Genomic DNA, 11,959 nt, shown 5'->3' on the forward strand with positions numbered 1-11,959 from the left:
ATATATATATATATATATATATATATATGAATTCTATGCTTCCATAAGAAAGAGTGATATTGCCCCCATTTGTTAATAAATGGAAAGACTTGGAAAAAATCATATTAAGTGAAGTAAGCCAGACCCAAAGAAATGTAGGTCCTATGGTTTCCCTTATTTGCAATACGTCTAGGATAATCTTATCAGATGAGCAGAAAAGCTCCAAAGCCATGTACCTATGACCATATAAGATGATGCTAAGTGAAATGAACCCTAAGATAGGGGCATAAGAGGTTTTTTGTTGTTGTTGTTTTTAATGTACTATATGATTTTTTTCTTTGTTTCTTTTGTACTTTCTTCTCCTATGGCATATTCCCTGTTGTCTCTGTATTTGATTTTGGTACCCTGCATCTTGTATATACATTTATCTAATTTGGGGAGGGGAAGGGAATAACAAAATGCTGAAACAGGGACACAGGACAACTCATTGCAACAATGATACTCACAAGACACGGTGCTGGAAATGATCTTTAACAACTTAGGAGGCTGGCTGAGGGAGGGGAGTGTAGCTGTGGAGGTGGGAGGGAAGGGATAGTAGGAAAAAAAAAACAAACCAGTGGGGATCAATGTTCGACAAGAAATGTACTCACTTCCTTACTCATGTGTAACTGTAACCCCTCTGTACAGAATCTTCACAATAAAACAAAATTAAAAAATAAAGAACTCCAATTACGGGTATACCAAGCCACTCAAAGCCCGCTCAACAACCCAATATTGTCTGTCAGTGGTTTTATGTCTCTCTTTTTTCTCTGGTTATTGTTGGGTTGTTTACATTGTTGTGTCTCTTTAGGTTTACTCCTCTTTTTTCTTTCCCTTTTGGAGCTGTTGTAAATCACATCCAATGTACTTTTAATCTCAGATATTATTGTTTTCATCTTTAGAAATTAGATTTGGATCTTCAAATTTGTGTTCTTGTGTCAGTTCTGGGTTGTTCTGAATGCTTTTCCTAATTATGGATTATATTTCAAGCTTTTTTGCTTACCTGCTAAGCAAAAAAGGATATGAATTGACAGGATATGAATTACATCTTTCTGAGTTTTAGTAGTGCTTTAGTTTATAGATACAGTATTGAAGTTTGTTTTGGACCACTTTAAAGTTAGTTCAGTTTGGTTAGGTGAATCCAAATGTACATTTAATCTACAGTTGACTGTACCATTACTCAGGCAAGCCCCTTCTGAGTTCTTTCACTAATATCCCACAAATAGTGCATATTTATTGTCTGACAAATGGAGTTGAGCTTAGTCCTTTGTGAGTTCTGTGTACTCTTACATCTAATCCTCTCTGATAATTCTGACTTTGGCCTTGAGTAGTTTCCTCACATGTATGGGCCGGTCAGTGTCCTAGTGAATATTCAGGGACAATCTCTGCAGACCACTGCAGCACTCTGACTGTATAACTCTTCCTTCTCCTCCATAGAGGTTCTCAATCCTTAGCTTCTTTATTCTGCCTGATTTTTATCTTCTGGGGGCTGTGCTGCTAAGTTCGTTGTGATTCCCCTTTTCTCTACCATGGCTGGAAGCCTCTTTTCAGGAAATACTTTTAAGCAATAGCAGTGATCACCTCATTTACTTTTAGCTTGTAAGGGACCCTTGTACTTCAATGCTTATATTTCAGTGATTTCAAAACCCTGCATCTTGTATATACACTTCTCTAGTTTGGGGAGGGGAAGGGAAAAAACAAAATGCTTAAATAGGGATACACGTTGACCCATTATAACAATGAGATGTATAAGACACTATTGTTAGTATTAAGCTCACCTTTGGTCCTCAGCTCCACCCAGACCTGCCCCCCCCCACCATTCCTGAAGTTCCTTCCATACAGCTGGCTCCTCCCTCTCTCCCCCAGACCCACCTGAACTCCCATCCAGCTCACTTCCTTGCCTCTCAGACCCTCCTGCTACCTGGATGGTGATGGAGGCCATGTGCTTCCTCTTGGGGGAAATATGGCTCCTCTAATAAACCTTATAATAACCTTTCTCCTGTGCTTGCTTGCTTGCCTCTGTGTGGTCCCCTGGGATGGATGTGTCTGATCCTCTTTCAACTATGTTGAAAATAAAATTTACAACTTGGGGGGGGGTAGAGATTGGAGGGAAGGGATAATAAGGGAAAAACAAAGATGGCAACAATGTTTGATGGGAAATGTACGCATTACCTAGCTCATGTAACGGTAACCCCTCTGTACAGTATTTTTACAATAAAAATGTACAAAAAACCCATTGTTTCCTATATTTTATCCTTTGTTTTTGATATTTTGGGTGGGAAGCCTTTAGAGAATTCTGGTCCTTTGTATTTTCCTTGGCTTGAGTTACAGGTAGTTTGTTTTTGAAGACAGCTTGGGCAGGAAGTTTGTAAGACTCATCTCTAATTCACCTCTGGAAGGGTGCTGTGGCTCAAAGTGGTAGAGCACTAGTCTTGAGCAAAAGAGCTCAGAAAGGGTACCAAGGCCAGGACTTTAATCCCCAGTACTGACCAAAAAAAGACACTTTAATTTTACTTTTTTTATTTACACAGTTGTGAGGGTAAAGGAAGGAGTTGTATTTTTCAAATTCATTTCCTGCACTTATTTATAGCTCATTCGATTTCACCGATTTCTAGAGATTAATGTTGACAGATAAGATGAAACCAAGGCTGATATTGGAATGAATATCAGTTGAAATGTGTTGAAGGTTTGAATTTTGCCAAACTGCAGGAAAGGTGGAATAGAGCATGCCAACAGCTGTCTGCAGTGTTGACAGAGATGCACTACCTGTCACCTTCCCAAGAAGGCACTCACAAGATTGCCTTAGTGGTGCACAATTACCTGATATTGAGGGTGAGAGTCTTCCTAAGGATCCTCATAGAGGAAAAAATGAAACGAAGGGACTTGCCCTAGCATCTATTCCACTTTACATCCCTATTAGGAATGAATTCATCCTCCCTGAACTGCAGAGTTCCTTGGGAACTATACATTTGTACTTTCATATTTCTAAAGCTTGGGTCTGACTCTCCTTCAGTGTTTCTCTTATCTAAACAGGAAGACTTTCCTGTTTAGGTTTGAGGACCAGGCTTAGGAGAAACCAAAGTTTTCAATAACTCAATTCTGACACTGCTTTATGACATTAACTTCTAATGGCTTTCTCGCACTTCAAAGTATAAGCTTCTTAAAAAGAAAATAGTGATTTGGATTCTATATAATCAGGAACTAAGAGTTGATACCTAGCACTTAGGGCTTGATAACAATGTTGAATGCCTGTGGAATGACTGAGTTAATCTTAGAGCCAATTTTGAAGGCCCTATTCACATAAATTTCCCAACTATATTTTATAATGTAAATCGAAAACACAATTCTGTTGAGACATGTGGCAGTTCATTCACTGGACCATTACAGGACGACATTTGGAAATATATAAGGTATTATTTATTTGCTTATTTTGTTCTGGGGTTGGTGTTATATATGTCCTATAACACAGAGGTATACAACCAGCCCAAATGGAATATTATTCCACTGGTTGAAAATTTTGTTTAACGCAGAGTCTCTTACTTTCTTTGCTATTTTAATAGTTTTCATAATTTTTAAGTTACATTATTAGTTTCTTATAATAGTGCTTTCTATTATCTGAATGTTTTGTACCCAAATTTATATAAGGAAATCTGAAACCTCTATGAGATAGGAATTGAAGGTTGGACATTGAGCCATGGGTTAAAGCCTTTCTCAAGGGGTTTAGTCAAAAGAACACATGCAAACATGATTTCTCTGAACACCAAGCAAAGATAAAATGAGTAAGGGCTTCTGAAAATTAGGAAGAGTCTTTCACCAGATACTCAGTTTTCTGTTCCCTTGAACTTGGACTTTTGCCCTTCGGAGTTATAATGCAAGAAATACATTTCTATTGTTTAAAGCACCAGTCTGTAATATTCTGTCGCAGTTGCTTGACCTGAGAAAGACAACACCATGATTTGTTGTTTTAGTATTCGGCATTATCTCACTCATAACTTTTCTGAAAGTACCTCCTCCTTTACCATCAATCAATCTTCCATATTTAATTATGATCCTGGTTTTACAAAAGCCACTAGGTACAACTAGTGCACCTGCTTCCCTTCTTTCATTCTGCCACCTGTCCATGCTTCTAGTATCTGATATGATGATAATCACTCTTTGGATGGGAAATGTTAGGGATTATTTTGTTTCACGGATTAAGGTTTTCTTAGGATAATGTTTTAAAAAACACTTGCAGATGACAGGAAATGACTAATTTTATCTTAAAAAATAAAGACTAACTGAACTTGGTTTACTCTGAAGGGAATTGAGACTCCTCTTTGATGGAAAGCAATGAGTTAAAAGGGAAAACACTAAGACATCTTCTGGGATTCACTTTTGTTTCTCTTGATTTTAGGAGAAGGATTGAGGGCTCATCTTGTACACTGGGTGATAAGGGAAATTCTGGCATTGGATTTTGTAAGCTAGGCCTGGTCCGTACTTGCTTCTCTTGGTCTTTCTGAATTAAATTAAGTGAAATGTCTGAAATTAAATAAACTATAGATACAAGTTATATGTCAAAGGAAGGAGAGGATATAAAACTGCTGGGTTCCTAGAAAAGATCTAGCTTGAATCATTCACTCTTGTATCTCCAGAGTCTACAACCATACCTGAGGTAGGACACATATTTTAGCAACTACTTATCCACTGAAAAAAGAGATGCTGTTAGAGGATCATAGAGAGCTACTAAAACTTTGGCTAAACTGGGAAATTATGGAGTGGCAAAATTGGGAAATTGTGGAGTGAGTATGACTACTTGTACCAGTGTCAGAATGCCAGGTGAGAATACTGAACAACACCTTGGAAGGAATGACATGGAGTTGGGGCTTTATAGTCTAGACAGAATTTCTAGATCAAGAAATTAGAAAAGATTTTACTGACTGTTGATACCAGTGACAGGTAGTTCTACTGAGGAGCTAGTCCATTAAACATGACAAGAGAAGGGAAAGACGTGACTTAAGTATTCCTTGTGGGATTGGAGAGGAGAATGAGGGTTTATATTAGAGCAATCAAGTCCACAGCTGTGATATCATGGCTGATGCGAATAACTGTGTTTGCAAAGTATCAGAGAAGGCCTCATGGAGAAAAAGCCCCTCACTGCATCACCTTCCCACTCTTTTCTACATTATCTATTTTTCCTTTCTCAACTCTTCCAACTAGCACATTAAACTTCCTAAAGGGGAAAAGGATTTGTTTCACTGCCAAATCTGTGTCATCACAGTCAGTTCTTAGCACATTCAATTTTCACTAAACGCATGTTCCCATGTTACAGATCCCACCTGGAGGGATGACAGCATTGTCTGGATTCTACCAACTCTGGTGAAGTCTCAGTGCTTTCAGTGTGGTCCACAATCCCATAGGGCACATGCTCTGTCTGTGGTGAATCCCGTTTTTGTACTTGTTCATTCTGCTTGTGCTGGCATTTGAAGCAAAAGGTTATTGAGGGACTGAGAGTTCACACAGGTAAATCTGATTAAACTTTTCACAGGAGGTAGTCAAATTACATTTTCATGGCTGTAGGAGGGTCTATAATCCTAATTTTAAAACTGAGTGAGAGCCTAGTACATGTTAGAAACTTGTTTAATACTTTAAATAGATTCTCTCAGATCATCAATGAGACAGCCTTATTTTATTTAATCTTATTTATAGATAAGAAAAAGCATGCTTAGAGGTATTGTACATTCTAAAAAGTTCCCACAGGGAGCTTGGAAAAAACCTGATGGGTTTGGTTGCTAATTATAACTAAAGAACCACAGCTAAGGTAGAACATGTTTATAACAAAATCATGGTCCTGGTCCCAGTCTGGTATATGAAGACTTGAAGGAATTTATTCTCCTATGACGCTTTCCTCATTTCCATACTTTCTTCTACCTCTCCACTTTTTGTGGCATTACAGACAATTGTGGAGCTCAATGCACAGTCATAATTGACATTCCTTTTTTGGATGCTGTAAATTTATTGAGCAATAGGGAACTATTTCAATGAATAACTCTGAGTGACAAGCAGGTGATGATTCATTAATCAGCTAACTCAGATCCCTTGACATGAGAAAGTCAACTTTGGTGATACTCTGGACACTGAGATGTGAGCCCCACACACAACTGCCCAGTGTCTGTCCTCTTGGCTGATATGAAACTCCTGTTCCAGAGAACAGAAGGTCAGAGCACTACAATGGATGCATTTGAATTAAACTGGCTTCCATCACAAAGCTTCATATAAATATTACACCACCTCCATAAGACACTCAATATTTGGTTTCCGAACCTATTAATATATAATGAGGATACGATGTAATTAATATCGTTTGTTTTGATTTTCCATTAAATCTGCTTTAGTAATAAGAATGCAAGGTAATTATTCAGAAAACCTTTTCAACAAATGTCAGTTTTTATTGATTAAAAATCAAGGCAGTGCTTCATTTGAAATGATATTTACAAGCATGCTTTAAGCAGAAATGAATAATTATCAGGTTATTGAACTGCAAGTTATTTGCAAGGAATTATCTTTTTTTAAACTAAGGCTTGGTTTGAAATAGTAATAGAGGGAAAAGTCTGCAAGTATTCAGGAATGTTATGCTCTGGCTTTGAGGGTTTTAGTTCTCTTCATCTGTCTTGAAGCGATGAGTTCCCTCTATTTTTTTTTGTATAGAATAACCAGAAATTTAAATTTTGGGTGGCAATGGAAGGCAGTGTTGCTTGAGGGTAATGTAGAGGTGTTTATCACCCTGTGATCTGAAATTCTTCTGTTTATCTGTGTTACTATTGCAGCAGATGGTAGTTAAGCCAAAGCCAGCTCAGGTATTTCTCCTCATATTTTTTCTTTCTATATATTTCTTTTGTAATGAACAATATTAAAAGTAGCCTATTATCTGTTACTCATAGGATAGAGTTATGCTGAAGGAAATTTGAATTCAGTCATTTTTTTTCTGGGATGAAGGAATGCACACAACAATCTCAACATTTTTAGAATGTTTATATATTTATGTTTACAAATAGACATGTATATATAACCCAAGTCACCAAAGCTACTCATTTTATAGATTTCTTGATAGCATCCTGTGGGTAACAAGGTCTTACTTGAAGTACTCCATGAAGTGGCATACCCTGTTAATATATGCTCTCTTTTTTTTAAATACCAACTACTTTGTGGATATTGGAACTTGAACTTGAACTGAGGGCTTTTGGGTCTTGATCAGCGTTTTTTTCCCCTCATGGCAAGTGCTATACCACTTGTACTATACCTCCAATTTCATAACAACCACTCTTAAGGTATTTTCAACATTGAGCAAGAAATCAACCTAAAGACCGTAACTTTACTCCACATTCATGCTATGAAGACCAACAATATCAAGCAAACACAGAAAGTGTGTGGATCTTGGCAGATGGAAGTGGGGCTATCAGGAAGATAAGCAGGTGATGTGGATGGGAGGACTGAGCAGATAGTGTTAGATTGTAATAGGGTTATTAGGAAAGCTTTTTAAACAGTTTTGGTTGAGCAAATGTTTGAAGAGTGTGGGCAAAGAATGAATGATGTGTATGGGCTGGGAAGGTGGCTCAGTGGTAGAGCGCTTGCCTTGCATGCATGAGGCCCTGGGTTCAATTCCTCAGCACCACGTAAGCAAAAAGAAAAAAGCCAGAAGTGACACTGTGGCTCAAGTGGTAGAGTGCTAGCTTTGAGCTGAAGAGCTGAGGGACAGTGCCCAGGCCCAGAGTTCAGGCCCCACGACTGAACCTCCCCCCCCCCAAAAAAAAAAGAATGAATGATGTGGAAATCTGGGTAAAAACATTCCAGCCTCAGAAAGTAGGTGCAGGATGATATATAAGGACCTAGCTTTAGTTTTCTACAAGTAGTTAACCAATTTTGCCAGCACCATTTACTGAAGAGGCTGTCTACATTTCTTATCAAGCACTCTTGCCTCCTCCTTTGTTTCCCCTTACCAGTCTTCCTATTCTCCCTCCCCCCTCGCCAAAGTTGTAAAGTTCGTTTTTCTACTTAACGTCTTGTACATCTCATCGTTGCAATGGGTCCACCTGTATCCCTATTTAAACAATTTGTTTTTTCTCTTCCTCTCCACAAATTATACCAACATCAAATACAGTGAAAACGGGTTATACCATGGGGGAGAGACACACAAAGTAACAAAAAAATCATCTTATAAACAGGTTAGCAACAATCACAAGAAAGAAAAAAAAATTTGAGTCCTTATCTTGGAGTTCATTTTGCCTAACATCAACTTCTTGTTATTGTTTTTAATGTATCTAAAATGTACTATGTGATTTTTTTTGTTTCTCTATGTTCTTCCCCCACAGTATAACCCCTGTTTTCACTGGTGCCTTGCATCTTATATATACATTTTTCTAATTTGGGGATGGGAAGGGAAATAACAAAATGCTGAAATAAGGATACAGGTTGACCCATTGTAACAATGAGTTGTACAAGACACTATGGAGAAAATGAACTTTACAACTTGGGGGTTGAGGGGGGAGTTGGGGAGGTGGGGGGGAGGGATGGTAGGGGAAAAACAAAGGAGAAGGTAACAATGCTCGATAGGAAAAGTATTCATTACCTTACTCATGTAACTGTAACCCCTCTGCACACTGTTTTTACAATAAAAAACATTAAAAAGAAGAGTCTCATAGACTTTCCTGCGCAGGCTGGCTTTGAACTGGGTGATCCTCAGATTTCAGCCTCCTGAGTAGCTAGGATTACAGGGGTGAGCCACTGGCCCCTGGTTATATCTTTCCCTTATAAAGTCTTCTTTCTCCTTTGGTGTTTCTTAGGCTCTACTTCAATATTAGAAGAAAGTTACATAAAATATTTGTTTGGATGACTAGATTAAGGTGGGGGGAGGGGAGACGAAAGAATTTATAGTTCTCTCTTTGCTGGACTGCATAATATACTTTGGTCTTCCCAATGATCTCAGAAGAAGAGAGAAAAATTGCTCAGCATTCTCAACAATCTTCTGTGTTTCTGATTCCATCACATATCCATAGAAAAAGGATTTTTAATAAGTGATCCAGTAGGAAATGCAAAGGTGTTAAAGTCAAGATCGACACACATATTAATGATGATCAATTCCAAATATTTTAAAACTTCATTGGGGAATTGTCTTCCTCCAGGGTCAAAGAGCACTACTTTCTAAGAATTAACATTGTAGTTTGCCAGAAGTATAACTAAGACCAGAAAATACCTGAGGACCCAACCAGTAAGTGATCAAAAAGTTTCTAATCAGGGTGGATAGAAACCTGAGAAATGTGAAGACCCTTAGTAATTGTATGGCATCAGAAAATTAAATTTCTGCAATAACAAATTATGATATAATGAGGTCACATTAGTAGAATAAGAGGCCCAGATGCCTGGATGATTTAATCTCTTTTCACGTAAGCTTGCATTGAATTTTAATGAGTATTTTGATTGATAACATATTTAGTTCAAAATAGGTCTTTGAAGACAGCTGTAAAAGTATTAACATTTTAAAGATGCTGTGATAGAAATTCATTTCATTAAGGAGCTGATAAGACAAAAAACAACAGTATAAACCTGCCAGTGTCAGACATACTGTTATGACCCATCTATTCCTGTTGAGAAAAGGAATGGTAATGTATCTTTATTGGACTATTCTTTGAACACTATAGGAGCTCATTTTCCTTGCTGAAGAAAATGCCAAGTGATACCAATGAGGCAGATACAGTGAAAGCATTATGTTTAAAAAAAGAAAATTTCAAGTAAAAGCTGTCTAAATATATGATAGCTTTGGTGGCTCAGCTCTTGGTAAAATTGCAATGGCTTTGATGGTTTAGGGATTATCTCAGTGGGGTTTAAAATTTAGACCAGTGCTATCCAATACTAATATAATGAAGGGTATAAATGCAAGCTCTGTATATGCTGCTAAGATTTCTATTAGCCAAGTTAAAACTCAAAAAAAGGTATGGCTACAATTAATATTTGTAAGTTAACATCAAGTATTTAAGATACAATTTCAACATGTAATCAATATGAACAATATTAATGAGATTTTTTAAAATTAGTCTTTAAACCTCATCCTGGTTCTTCTTCTGTCTCAAAGACTGGATAACAGGTCAAAATCTTTATACTCACAATAGTCCCTTTCACATTTTATGCAAAGCTCATTTGCTCCCTAGTGAACGCTTAGACATGCTAATATCCAGACTGTAATCATGACTTCCTTTGTCTCTTGGTGCCTCCCAGGCCATCCTTCTATTTTAACAAATGACCTAAAGTTTGATGATTAGCATTGGACTTCTGAGTATAAATAAAAATCTGAATTTTTATTTCTCTATAGAATGGTTTTATTTTTCTGAATTCATGTCTCAATAAGTTCAATAAGCTATTGGCTAAAGTGCAAAGTTTAACTAGATGGGATATCAGATCCAATTAAAAGATTGAAGTTGGGATCTGCCAATTTCTTCTGCCTAGAATACATGGAAGCCAGGTGTGTATTTGCTGTGAAGCTAATTAAGCTTTAGTTTCAGGGTTCTCTTTAATAAAGGCCCTCTTTAGGGTCCTAAAAGGGCCTTAGTAGTATATTTCTATGATCATAGAATTTTGTAAATAGTACCAAGGTGAAACATTTTACTGTCCTACTACTCTGAATTAGTCTTTGCTTTCCTTTCCAGCCTTGCAAATGTCTGTGGACATTTAGAAATTTGAAGTAGGGATGGGGCTGATATTTGGATCTATCTATCTATCTATCTATCTATCTATCTATCTATCTATCTATCTATCTATGAGATATTCCTGTATATATATACAAATACAGGAGCAAATGCAGGAGATATTTCTTTATGTACTTCCTTTAGGATTAAGGGAGCAAAGTCATTTAGGGGAAAATGAAGCAGGATAACTCAAGGGAACTGAGGCCTGCTGAAGGCAACTCAGAAATATGGTATTTGAAAACTTAGAAATGCTTTCTTTGCTTCAAAGATAGACAACTGAATGCATTCTTTCCTGCAGGATGCATTTCTCACCCAAGGATTAACAACTGTCTGACAGGATGCCCCAAATGCAGATAGGGCTGCCTCCTTGTTTCAAGAATAAGTATCTGTTTTATGGCAGGATGCATTCTTACCTGGAAACTCAGAGAATAACATCAGGTGTAGTTAAAGCAAAGCTTTACATAACTTAAAGCCAGATCTCTTGCCTTTACCCTATAAATACCCCAACAGCCCAAGGAGCTGTGTCTCTCTCTGGGTGTCTTCTTGCTTGTAGGTCTGTGTGTGTGTGTGTGTCTGCATGCTTGTCTGTTTCTCTATCTTCCTATGAGAGCACCCACACTCTGCTAAAGTGTGTCCCTAATCTTTTGTTTGGTTGCTTGTCTGCTTGTCTTTTTTTGGGGGGGGGGTCTGGTCATGGGCCTGAACTCTGGGCCTGGGCGCTGTCCCTCAGTTCTTCACCTCAAGGCTAATGCTCTACCATTTCAGCCACAGCGCCACTTCCGGCTTTTTTTCCTGCTTATGTGGTGCTGAAGAATCACCCAGGGCCTTATGCATGCGAGGCAAGCACTTTACCACTGAGCTACCTTCCCAGCCCTGCATGTCTTTTTTTTTTTGTCTGCTTGTCTGCTTGTTTACCTATTGAGTAAAGCTCAGCCAAGTTTTCTTACATTGTGACTTGTCCAGAAATTCTTTTTTTTTTCTGGTGGTGAATTGGAGATAAGGATTGCATAGACTTTCCTGCCTGAGCTGGCTTTGAACAGCAGTCCTCAGATCTCAGCCTCCTTAGTAGCTAGGATTACAGGTGTGAGCCACTGGCACCCAGTGGAAATTGTATTCTTTTTTTTTTTTAAATTTTATTTTATTTTATTTGTGAACATACTGTACAGAGGGGTTACAATTGCATGGGCAGGATAATGCGTACATTTCTTACCAAGCATTGCAGCCTCCTC

The 11,959-nt window shown here is 37.9% G+C and overlaps 1 pseudogene; it reads right to left on the bottom strand.

The window, feature by feature from the left end:
• LOC105980436 overlaps nt 1-11,959 on the bottom strand; it is a 41,305-nt pseudogene that overhangs the window by 28,500 nt on the left and 846 nt on the right.

The sequence above is a fragment of the Dipodomys ordii genome, unplaced genomic scaffold (assembly GCF_000151885.1).
Source record: "Dipodomys ordii isolate 6190 unplaced genomic scaffold, Dord_2.0 Scaffold9, whole genome shotgun sequence".
Classification (NCBI taxonomy): domain Eukaryota; kingdom Metazoa; phylum Chordata; class Mammalia; order Rodentia; family Heteromyidae; genus Dipodomys; species Dipodomys ordii.